This window comes from Schistocerca nitens, chromosome 4 (genome assembly GCF_023898315.1).
Source record: "Schistocerca nitens isolate TAMUIC-IGC-003100 chromosome 4, iqSchNite1.1, whole genome shotgun sequence".
In the NCBI taxonomy this organism is placed as follows: domain Eukaryota; kingdom Metazoa; phylum Arthropoda; class Insecta; order Orthoptera; family Acrididae; genus Schistocerca; species Schistocerca nitens.
Window position 1 is genome coordinate 798,547,971 of NC_064617.1, and position 13,496 is coordinate 798,561,466.

Below are 13,496 nucleotides of genomic sequence, written 5' to 3' on the forward strand. Positions count from 1 at the left end.
GAATATATGAATGATGGAATAAATCTAGAGTACGCACCATGCATGCTTATGAACGCCTACAGCATTGAAGCTGGTCGTTGTGAAATCAACTGTCGGCAATTACATACAATCAGTCAGTGTTAAAAAGTGGAAATAACATTATCCTTTTTTTTACAATCTTCAGGATTTTGAGAATAAGCAAGAAGTTAATATTGAGCCCAACATAGAATCGATTTTAGTTCGCGATTTTCAAGTTGTTACACTGTAACAGTAGAAAGTAAGAGCAACATTATTTTCTACTTGAAGAACGAAATGCTTCCCTTATCCAATACCAAGCATTGTAAAATTCTATTTGGAATATTTACGTGCAGTAAAACGTCATTATCTGTTGCTGAAGAGATTAGCGGTGGCATCTAGTTTTGTTTTTATTGGGAAAGGTGAAGAGTCCGTTCTTTCGGAGAACATTGCAGTACTTGAAAACAGCAAGAGTATGCAAGGAAAGAAGAGTAACCAACATATTTTCTTTCTGAGTAAAAATCAAAAATGGAGCTGAGTAAGTTATTTTTCTAGTTATCTCAAAGTAGAATTGATATTTGATTATAAAAGAAAATAAACTCAAATTATATCTCGTTTCAATTTTAAAAGGCTATAATTGATAGAAGAGTATAAACTGAATGTATTAGTAGGAGCATTACATGAGGAGAAGTTAAATCCGATAATAGGGGAAACGCAATTACGCACTCAAATGTGTTTTTAAAATATTAACCTAAAAGAAAAATTTCGTATAAGTAAAAAAATTACGTCAAAAATTACTACTTTACATTGTCTATCAGAAACCACAGAATGGCTGGCGTTTCCTAGTACCCTTTGCGAAACGAACTTCTGAATGTGTCGGGGCAGGCAGCAGCACTTTACCGTAGTACAATGAGCTTCAGTAGCAAATGGCCAACAGCTGTGCCTGCTCACTGCTCTGGAGGCTAAGTGGCCGAAACGTCTGCACGTGGAAAGAATGTCGAGGAGCTACAAACAGTTTTGAAATCAAGGACTAGGTAGGTGACCCTGGTAACGTGCGGGGGGCTTGTTTAAGTCCTCTGGGATGCAGTGGTGTGGAGCAGTATTTTGGAAGTCTATAATCAGGGGCCATTAAGGTTGTTTTCGTGTATGGAAGGTTCAAAAAGTGACTGGAAGTGCGTTCATTTCCACGCGTGGGAAACATCTTAATCTACTGCAAGGTGGGTGTTGATGTCAGCGAGCGTACACGGACGCTTAACAGTGTTTGGAGCAAATGGGTTGCTGGAGGCGTTATGTATAGAACAAAGTAGACTTCACGAGGGTTGTTAGAAGGACAAAAAACTAAGTTTTGCTTGAATAGAAATTTGAAGTGTCGATACTTGGTGTATGTCCTAACTCTTTGACTTTAGACTGTGCTCCTGTGTTATTTACAGAAGACATGGAAGAAACCGATTGGCGACGGAGTAATGAATGATTCCGGTATTTTTGTCCAATCCAGTGATCGGACTTAGAAGCTTTTGACGGTATCCAGATGGCTTCAGGGTACTGAATAGTGGTATAGAGGAAGGTATTGTTTTAACCCTGTCTCGCAGGTCTGAACGAGACTGGCGACCCTTACTTGGCTTTATTTTGTACATATAGCAGGGCCTAGAATTTATCCAAATCCGCCAACGAACATTTACGAGGAAATCTATGGAGCAATATGTTGCGTGATTTGTCTCACGCACCGCACGCCGATAAAAATTCGTGGAGTCTGGCTGCTGCCGCGACAGGACTTCACCAGGCACTACAGAAGAACCGAGAAGACGGACGAGCATGAACGTTTCAGTTCCAACTTCAAACCTGAATACAGCGGATGTCTTTCTGATCTATATACATTCTTTTGATAATTCTCATAAGCTTGTGATATTGTACTCTGTCAAAGGATTTTTCATATTCAGTAATATAAAGACGGGCATTTTATCCTGATTATAGCAGTTTCGCACTACAGCTTTTAGTTCACCTACTGTTTCTGTTGTACATAAACCTTTCCTAAACGCAAACTGCGCCTCACCAGAGAATTCCTCACATTTTTCATATAATTTTCAGAAATATTTTGAAGGAATGGCTACTATAGGCGGTCACTAAATCACGTTCAGCATGCAGTTTAGAGGGAAAAAAACCTGTGCTTTTTCTATCCTCGAAGGTACAGGAACTCGTACATACAGGGTGAAAAGTATTTAAACCGACAAACTCCGGGAGGTTGTATGGGACATCAAAACAAATATTTTTCCCTAATGTCATTTTTTCCTATGAGCATTATTTAAACCGGTGGAGACCGTATTACGCTCTTCACTTGTTAGAGGCCGTATTACGATCTTCAGTTGTTAGAGGGCGTATTACAGTCCGCCAGTGTAGTAGTGCATTGTCTCTGTTTACTGATGGAGCGATACACCTGGAGTGAGTACACTGACATGCTTGGCGCGTACTACAAAGCGCTCCACAACGAACGAGCTGCGCAGCGGGTTTATCAACAACAATGTCCTAATCGCCGTATCCCGCATCATGTGACCTTTGCTGCTGTGTACCAACGTCTGCGTGACACCGGGTCATTTAGCAGATTACCTGAACAGGGACGCCGTCGCACGGTAAGAACGCTGCAATTTGAGGAAGCTGTTTGGAGTGAGGAATACCCACATGCCACAGTTTCTAGCGGTTCTTCGTTAATGTGTGGGTCGGTGTTGTTGGGGATTGTTTAATTGGGCCGTATCTGCTACCTAGGCCGTTAAGTGGCAGGCACTATTACAATTTTCTCGCCAGAGCATTGCCGGAATTGCTGTAAAACGTCCCGCTCCCTACAAGACAACGCATGTGGTTCCGACATGACGGGGCGCCGGCACGTTTCAATTGTCGTGTGCGTCGATTCCTGGACCGACGGTTCCCAGAAACGTGGATTGGCAGAGGTGGTCCTGTATCATGGCCTGCTCGATCACCAGATATGTCCCTTCTTGACTTTTTTGTTGGTTTAATTAATTTGTCGCCAGAGAAATCTTCCTCTACCGGTTTAAATACTCCTCATAGGAAAAAATGCTCAGGGAAAAATATTTGTTTTGATGTCCCCTACAACCTCCCAGAGTTTGTCGGTTTAAATACTTTTCACCCTCTATAGCTGCAATGGATCCAAAAGGGAGTAATTTTTGATGTCTTTGACTTGTGATATGAATTCTAGATCTCTCTTACGACTCATCCGTGGTGCTCTGTTTCATGGGACAGCCAGTGTGTGATCGCGTGCAGGACCACACGCCATTACCGCGTCGCCGACCCTCCACTAGGCGGCTGGCGTGACTGCCTCTGCTACAGCGCAGGACCCGTGAGGCAAAGTGGTGGCGTGTGCTGCCGGCGGCAGACCCTGCAGGGGCGCTGGGGCAGTGCTGTAGTGCAGGTGAGCCGCATGGCTTGACCTTGGTCTGGCTACTCTGTCCACAGCCCAAAAGCGCCTTTATACCAGGGTCACCAACTCTCCCATATTTATCGGAAGTTCCCGTACTACAGCAATCATTTTTAAATCCCCTCAGTTCCTGTATTAACCGCCTGCTTCTCCCATGAATTTCGTCAGTGATCACTGTAACGAATATCAGTGCCGCGATGTACTACCGACAGTTCAAATGTTCAAATGGCTCTGAGCACTGTAGGACTTAACATCTGAGGTCATCAGTCCCCTAGAACTTAGAACTTCTTAAGCCTAACTAACCTAAGGACATCACACACATCCATGCCCGAGGCAGGATGCGAACCTGCGACCGTAGCGGTCTCGCGGTTCCGGACTGAAGCGCCTTGAACCGCTCGGCCACCGTGGCCGGCCGATAGTTCAAATTCCGTGACCGGAAGACCTCTAAAAGTTATGGTATTATAATCTATGCTGTTGTCGGCATATTATCTTTTCTGTGTTCGTGCTTCTACGGGAAGCAGACGGTCTGCTCAAGGAAATGCAACGAACGGAGAAAGAATGTGTAAGTAGGCTGTTTAGGTTTTTATGTTGATAACGCCACGTAGCGCTCTATATGAAAATCACTGACTGTGCTGTGTGAAGTCTGTGGCTGGTTGGCTATGTTGAAATAGTCGCTATTGTAGAGTTGGGCAGTTGGATGTGAACAGCGCGTAGTTGCGCAGTTGGAGGTGAGGAGACAGATGGCGGAGTTTTGAGAACGGACGATCTGGACGTGTGTCCATCAGAAGGAGTAAATTTGTAAGACTAGATGTCATGAACTGATATATATATATATATATATATATATATATATATATATATATATATATATATATATATAATGACTTTTGAACACTATTAAGGTAAATACATTCTTTGTTCTCTATCAAAATCTTTCATCTGCTAAGTATGCCTATCAGTAGTTAGTGCCTTCAGTAGTTAGAATCTTTTATTCAGCTGGCAGTATTGGCGCACACTGTATTGCAGTAGTTTGAGTAGCGAAGATTTTTTGTGAGGTAAGTGATTCATGAAAGGTATAGGTTATTGTTAGTCAGGGCCATCCTTTTAGGGATCTTTGAAAGTCAGATTGCGTTGCGCTAAAAATATTGCGTGTCAGTTTAAGCTTAGTCATTTATAATTTTTCTAAGGGGACGTTTCAAATGACACAGCTTATGCGTGCAGAGGGATCATGAGAGGGAGAATTTCTACTTGTTCCTCGGTCACTAATGGCAACCCACGGATGCGGCATCTTCAAGCGACCAGCAGCTATGCTATAAATAACTCTCGGAACCAAAAAGGACTCGCGAAGGCGAATTGTAGAGACGTTCATGTTTAAACACACTTCTTACATTATTCATTTCTCAATTAATTTACACGACACAACAACATTTCGCAAAGCTTCGAAAGAGCCAGTACTGACAGATCGCTTAAGTTGGCAGCAATCGAAGCCTGAGGACGGTCGACACGAAATGTTCCGTTTTGTGTGCTTTCCCAAAACATACCTACTATACTGATCAGATTTCACGTCTGTCTTCATCTGCTTCTAAGGGTAATCAATTTTCATTATGTGCTCCCGCAGTGGAGGTGAAAATATAAAAACTCGACGAAGAAAGAATATTAAACGCTCGTGTGTTTATTTGAAGTAGTGAGGGCGAAGAATATTCTTCGTTAAAGGCCACGGTCTCCAACGTTACCGAGCTTACTGTGTGCTGCGTAAAGGTGACTTCAGCATCGCTCAGCGTTGTAACGCCAACTGCAGCCAACATTCTTGTCAGCCATTATTCTTGTACAGAAGTTAACTAGTGCAACAATAGGGCTTGGCCGCGCGGGATTAGCCGAGAGGTCTGGGGCGCTGCAGTCATAGACTGTGCGGCTGGTCCCGGTGGAGGTTCGAGTCCTCCCTCGGGCAGGGGTGTGTGTGTTTGTCCTTAGGATAATTTAGGTTAAGTAGTGTGTAAGCTTAGGGAATGATGACCTTAGCAGTGAAGTCCCATTTCACACACATTTGAACATTTTTTTGATAGGTCTTGTTTTCATTCCTGATACTGATATTGTGCACCAAGCTATGAGTTGGAAAAACAGTCTAATTACTCATGAAAAACGTCATTATGGAATAAATATACTCAGACGCAGTAGTTATTATATCCAGGTTTTTTGCATAGGTTTCAGAATGCTGTTCTTGAAGATAAACCACACATGAAACTTATTAAGTGCTTTTGCACACTGAAAACTCTCTCTCGGCTTGGGGACTAACCCCAAAATATGATACCGTATGACACAATAGAGTAAAAGAAACCAAAGTGTGCCGATTGTTCTTTTTATATTTATATCTCCATTATGAGATTTTCACTCTGCAGGGGAGTGTGCGCTGATATGATACTTCCTGGCAGATTAAACTGTGTGCCGGACCGACATTCGAACTCGGGACCTTTGCCTTTCGCCGGCAAGTGCTCTACCAACTGAGTTACCCAAGCACGACTCAGGCCCGACCTCACAGCTTTACTTCTGCCAGTATCTCGTCTCCTACCTTCCAAACTTTACAGAAGCTCTCCTGCGGACCTTGCAAAACTAGCACTCCTCAAAGAAACGATAGTGCGGAGACATGGCTTAGCCACAGCCTGGGGGATGTTTCCAGAATGAGATTTTCACCTGCAGCAGAGTGTGCGCTGATATCTCCATTGTCACTCATTCCAAGCAAATGTGATTTAGTTCTGCAAATGAAATGTATTGCATCTAAATCTCCCATAAAATCTTTGTAGATGTTGGTCGCCTCCCTTAAAAGCACGATTAAATCTTGGTAGCCCTACTCTACACGGGGCATAATAACTGTTTAGGTCGACAATATAGCCGAGCAACATCGTCGGCCTCTTGAATTGCAGCCACGCGTTCGGTAGCATTTCCGGTCAATATTTCCCGGTAACGTTAGTGGCAAAATAGTTGCGTGTCACTACTGTTTACAAGAGCCTAAGCATTGCAGAGAAAAGGACGGAAGTGGAAGTGTGTGGGATCTCCTTCTTTTGCATTCACTACTAAGGAAGATACCAAGAAAACGAGAAATTCGCATTTTTTATTGTTTTCTTTTGTAAATAACCTCCCGAAACGATAACTGGACGTTTCCAGAATGTTGGTATACAGCTAGACTGGCGATGTCACTTCGAGTTTTGACTACTAGTGGGTCATGCGAGAGTTTTATGTACCGGGTGATCAAAAAGTCAGCATAAATTTGAAAACTTAATAAACCACCGAATAATGTAGATAGAGGGGTAAAAATGCTTGGAATGACATGGGGTTTTATTAGAACCAAAAAAAGAAGCTCACAAAATGTCCGACAGATGGCGCTGGACAGCAAAACGTCAGTGACTGTGCATGACATCGTGTATCAAAGGAGCTGTAATGAGAGAGAATCAGATGCGCCAGCAGTCGCAGCATGTTTACGTTACCTGAAAAGGCGCTTTTAGTGAAGCTGTATTATCAGAATGGGGAATGTGCTAGTTAGCGTTACGATCCTATCGCCACAGGAAGGGGATTCGAACGGGTAAAGGTCCGTTGACAAATGCAGCTGTGGCGAGAATGATTTCGAAGTTCGAAGCCACGGGTTGTTTAGACGATAGACCCCGTAGTGGCCGACCGAGCACAAGGCGTAATGCTGCTAAGACAGTTCAGCAAGAAATGGAGACTGTAGCGGGTTCGTCTACGCACGGGGAAGTCAGCGCTCGTGCAGTCGCACGTCGTACCGGCATTCCATACACTACTGTTTGGTTGGCACTTAGGCGTTACCTCCGATGCTATCCGTACAAAATCCATCTGTATCATGAACTGTTACCTGGCGATTTAGTGAAGCGGAGGGCATTTGCGGTGTGGGCGTTTCAAAAGATGGCGGAAGATGACGAATGGTTGAGTAACGTGTTGTGGACCGACGAAGCTCGTTTCACGCTCCGAGGGTCTGTCAACGCCTACAACTGCAGAATTTGGGCTACCGAAAATCCTAGAACTGTCGTGGAAACTCCATTGCACGACGAGAAAGTGACGGTATGGGTTGGATTTACCACATCTACCGTTATAGGGCCTTTTTTCTTCGAGGAAATGCGTGCTTCTGGTTTTGTAACTGCTACCGTGACGGGTGAGAGGTACGCCGATATGTTACAGAATCGCATCATCCCCAGTTTGGCTGATAAACGCCTGCTGGAACGTACGATGTTTATGCAGGATGGCGCTCCACCCCATATTGCTAGACGCGTGAAAGATCTCTTGCGCGCGTCGTTTGTTGATGATCGTGTGCTCAGCCGCCACTTTCGTCATGCTTGGCCTCCCAGGTCCCCATTGGCTTTGGGTTTACCTGAAGTCGCAAGTGTATCGTGATCGACCGACATCTCTAGGGATGCTGAAAGACAACGTCCGCCGCCAATGCCTCACCATAACTCCGGACATGCTTTACAGTGCTGTTCACAACATTATTTCTCGACTACAACAATTGTTGAGGAATGATGGTGGCCATATTGAGCATTTCCTGTAAAGAACATCATCTTTGCTTTGTCTTACTTTGGTATGCTAATTATTGCTATTCTGATCAGATAAAGCGCCATCTGTCGGACATTTTTTGAACTTATGTATTTTTTTAGTTCTAGTAAAACCTCATGTCATTCCAAGCATGTGTGTCAATTTGTATTTATCTATCTACATTATTCCGTGATTTATTAAGTTTTCAAATTGACACTGACTTTTTGATCACCCGGTACTTCTACAGCTAATTTCTCACCGATATGCCTCTTGGTAGTAGACGTTTACAACTATTTCTTTGATGAATTCAAGGAATTAATTAAGGTAGTGTGAAATAACAGATGAATGTTTATGTTAAACTTTTTATTGTGGTTTAGCAGTACAATGAGAGAAATATGAATTTCGTAAATGCGATATATCTAAGACCGGAATGGAACCTAATGTATAAACAGACCTTAATTAAAGATAGTCTTTTGGCAGGTCGCTGTCTACGGACACGGAAACTAACGCATTGAACCTCATAAAAAGTTTAAACATCTTAAGAACCCAAGCAGAATACAACTATGACTCGTTTTGTAGATCTTGTATTACGATGGTAGCTGTGAGAATGCCATTTTTAAGCTTCGAGTTTTACATATATAACTTTATATATTCCATAGCTCTGGTCGTAAATGCATCACATTTATACGATTTTTTAAATTAAAGCAATCTAGGATCGTTGTACGTTGTAAAATCGTTATAATTGAATCAACTATGGGTTCTTGGTGAAACATTGTAAACTAACTAAACAAACACTGTTTTTGCCTTGTTTCAAAATTTTATTATTAATGTTGCTGCACAACCTAGGTTTCGCGTTATAGCCCCGTTTTCAAGTACATGACTGAATCCAAAGACAATAATGCACAGATAAACATGATGAGAAGGCAAAGATAATCAAGTAAACTTCTTAAGGTATCAAATGGTTCAAATGGCTCTGAGCACTATGGGACTTAACATCTGTGGTCATCAGTCCCCTAGAACTTATAACTACTTAAACCTAATTAACCTAAGGACATCACACACATCCATGCCCGAGGCAGGATTCGAACCTGCAACCGTAGCGGTCACGCGGTTCCAGACTGAAGCGCCTAGAACCGCACGGCCACACCTCTTAAGGTATCGATCCATAGCTTAATGTACAATTACGCCAATGATCATTTTACCAAACTACATACATTATTACACAATTCAGAAACTACACTAAAATGATAGGACGAAAGTTATGCATCAGCCAAGAACTTTTTAACTACGATGGGCTGGGGCCCAAAGTTTTGGTTCTATGCTGGGTTTGTGATCTCATCTAAAAGAGGTGAGTTACTGAAATGGGTTTATTCGTTTAATAATAGGTGTGAGGATATACACATCTGTCTTTTGATTCCTACGATTTCTAATTGGTTGAGTTTGGCTCCCTTTTCCTCTATGTGTAAGATTTGTAAATCTATTACGTATTTTTGGTTATTGTTCCGGCAAAGTTCTGCGAAGGCTGAATCAGCCTTCCTCAATCTACAGCTTCTGTGGAGTTCTTTAAGCCTGGTACAGGTTGACCTCCCCGTCTGTCCAGTATAGCAAGACTGACACACATGCCGTGAGTTTCAGTCTTGCTTATAACCCGAAACCTACGTTGTACAGTAACATTAATGATAAAATTGTGAAACAAGGAAAAAAACGATATTTGTGTAGTTAAGTGGTAAAAATTTAAAATTTATTAGTCACGGGGCTGATTTTGATCTTGGTATGATCATCATCAGACCATTAAAACCCAATGATGACGGCTGTTCCCAGTAGCAGCGCCCTACGTAGCGACGATAAATCGTTGCTACATAGCGAGCTGCTGCTCGCCACTATCTCTAGCCGTCATCATAGGGTTTTAATGGTCTTTAAATGACCATACCAAGATCTAAACAGACCCTGAGATCAATAAATTTTAAATTTTAACAACTTACATGCGATCCTAGATTGGTTTCATTTTTTTAATTATTATTATTATAATTTGATCGCTGTTTGCCAGGAGCAATGTTCCAAAAGATACTTTTCACATTTATGAAATTCATTGTTCATTCGTCTGTCCTATTATGTATACATTCCTGTAAACAATAAACGAGTTTGGTGTCCCTGTGTACGGGTGTAAACTTTCGAATTGAAGCGAAATATTGTTTCATGAACATATTACCTAACTTCAAGCCGCGGCCCTGTCGATGTCAGAGAACGGGAGCAAGACTGAGACTGAGAGAGAAATAACTACAGGTAAGTACAAAGATAGATATAACCCGGTCATACGAAACATTGTACAGTTTCTGTATGAAGTAAGTTTGAAGGTCGTAAACACACACAGCGGACCTGTGTGCTCTACAGGAGCTGCTTCTCGCAGCTGCCGTGCTGTTCTGTAACACGTGCTCCATACAAACGTTCCACAAACGCTGGAGTGCGTCCGCAGAGCACCATAGTCCGTCCTTCTAGTTACGAATGTACCAGTTTCTCGGAGCCATCGTTGTAGTTGAATAAAATGGTGTAGGAAGGTGTTTGATAAGTCTGCTAAATTTCAGTTAAACAATGGAATATATTTGTTGAGCCCTCATGGTTGTAAAGATTGATTATTCCAGGAATCGTGTAACGAATTTCAACGACGTACAGCGAACAGTTCATTGTTGACAGCCGTCTGAATAGGTCAGTGTGTCGAGTTTCATGCTGTTATTAGCCATTTTCGTTTGAAGGGCTGCAGTTCTGCACAAAACAAAACAGAATTGGATGACGTTCAAGTGGCTCCGTACTATCACTGAAGATAATTTACTTTTATACTTATAAATTTAATAGTGATCGGACAAGCACCGAAATAAAGCGCACTGCAGCCGACAGATTGAGGTCACCAAAAAGAAAAGTATTGACAAAATCCATGATACGGTAATGCAAGACCACCGAATAAAAATTCGTCAGATTGCTGGGACTGAAGGCGTCTCAACTGAGCTAGTGCGTAATATCCTGCTCGGAGAATTGGCTACGAAGAAGCTGTGTGCGAGGTGGGTGCCGCGATCTGTCACAGTCGACCAAAAGCGAAACCCACACAACGTTCCAACACAATGTCTGGCGATGTTTAGCTGCAATCCGCAAAAATTTTTGCACCAGTTTGTGACTGTTGATTAAACCTGCATCCATCATCACACACCAGAGTCAAAATGGAAGACAACAACGGACAAAGACTGCTGAAAGTGCAGTGAAGAAGTCAAAGAGCATTTTGTCAGCTGGTAAGTTGATGACCACTAGTTTATTTCTTTTTTTGGGGGAGATTCACAAGGAATAATCCTTATAGATTTCTGGGAAAAAGGCAGAACCGTATCTGGACTCTACTGTGTTTCATTGTCTGATCGTCTGAAACTTGCGTTGGCTGAAAAGAGGACCAAAGTTAGCACGCAAAAAAGTGCTCTCTCACCAGGATAACGCAGCATCCCACACATCAGCGATAACTGTGGTGAAAGAGCATGATTCGGGCTTTGGGCTGATTCCTCACTCATCCTAATCGCCAGACTTAGCCACAAGCGACTTCTTCCTGTCCCCTAACTTGAAACTTTGTTTTGATGGGAAGAAATTTTCGTTAAATGAGGAACTGGTAGTTGCAGTCAACGAGTATTTTGCAGAGGTTCGCTGGACCAACTGTATATCCCTCTAAGGAGACTATGTCGAGGAATAAAGTGAATTGTTCACAAAACAAATATTTTTTATTGCTTTTTCAGATAGACTTATCAAACCACCCTCTTATATAGAGCAAGGCGAGTCGAGAAACGTTCTGGATTCAAGCGTTGTGCAGCTCTACCATTATGTACCGTGGCGAGAAGCAAGTAATTTGAAATGGATCCGATCTTCAAAATTATTTCATACTCAAGTGGCACATTTCGGTACAGGAGCCTCTCATCAAAACTTTATCTACTAAATTCTCTCTATGGCCCTAGAAGTAATAGGAACTGCTATGAAACACCTGCATGAAAAGACGCTTCTCCCCTTTATTGAACCAAGAGGAATTGTAGGGTTATATTCTTCTGATATGCATTTACAGGTCCTAGATACTGGTTAATTTCTGCCAGCTGGTAGTGCACTCAAGGAAATACTGTCAAACAACTCAGGGACAAAATATTTGTGTCCAATACGCTGACTACCTGGTCTCACAAGCCTTTCTTTTTTCAACATGAAACCATTCTCTCAGATTAAACTGAATTCCTTTTTACTTTCGAAATCTTCTGAATTGTTCTTCTGTAAATGCTGGAATCCTTAAACAGTACATGCAAACTACTTACTGTTCTTCCAACTATCCTACTATCTCTCATTACACACTGGTTCATGAGTAATTAATAATATGTTACGTAATCATTTACACCCTTTTCGATTTAAACTACACACTGCATTTCATCATAATCACACATCGCTAAACACTTGGCAAAGCGAACTGTAGACCCGACTGTGGCCGAAACTGACTTGGTCACGTGACTATGTACAGCCACGTATCATTTCACAGCAGTACGTTTTGTTATCTCAGTGCATTTACGGAAGGTATTTGTGAAAAATGCCTTTCTGGCTACCGCGACGGCTTGCTGTTGAATTTATTGATGCTGAAAAGGAAAAGGGAATGACGGTGCTGGCGAGAAAGGTGACGGAACGTACAAAAACACGTTGAACTAGTGGAAGGTGATGGCGTGCTAATTGTAATGGGTTCTCAGCGGAGTGCCATTGGAATGTCCAGAAACAAACTGCACACAGCAAATATTCCATAGATGATATGAATGAATATGTTACTAAATAGTAATTTCTGCAATATTATGATAAATATGAAGAAATTCCAATCCTTGAGAAAACTTCACACTTTTGCCTCAGGGAACAGGGTTTCAAGACTAACAAGGAGATCCTGAGAAAAATTATTCTGTGTGCCAAAAGGTGCCAGAAAAAATGGCACGTGATGTCAACCAACGAAACGCTATGGCTTCGAAAAAAGCACACTACATTAAACTTTGACGAAAAAATTGAAACATATCGATTAAAGCGGCAAGTGGTTTCTTGACAACAAATTTGATTTGTATAACGCTCATTGTGAACAAATGTTGTCAAAGTTCGTGGAGAGCATTGCCAATCAGTTCTTGCATTCTTCAGTGCACTGTCGTACAGATGTGCCGCGTGTTAATGTGTAAGATTAATGGGCCGTACGCAGTTACTGCTCTTCCACTTTTCCCTTTTCCTCCTTTTTTTCCTGTCTCTCGGGCGTAAACATGACGATAAGGCCACCCTACTCAGGTCTTCTGTTCGCAGTGCTGAGTGCTACCTGAGTGATACACTCCTTACATGCTTTTACTGTACACCCAGTGGCCAGAATTCAAATACGCGTCCAGACAATCCGATTTTACTGCTCACCAAAAGAAGTGAAGCGCTCAGAAGGCGGACGTGGTTGGACGTTAGTGCAGCTTTTTTGATTTCAGCACCATTGGCAAAAATGTGAATGATTAGAGTTGCAATTGTGTGTGACAGA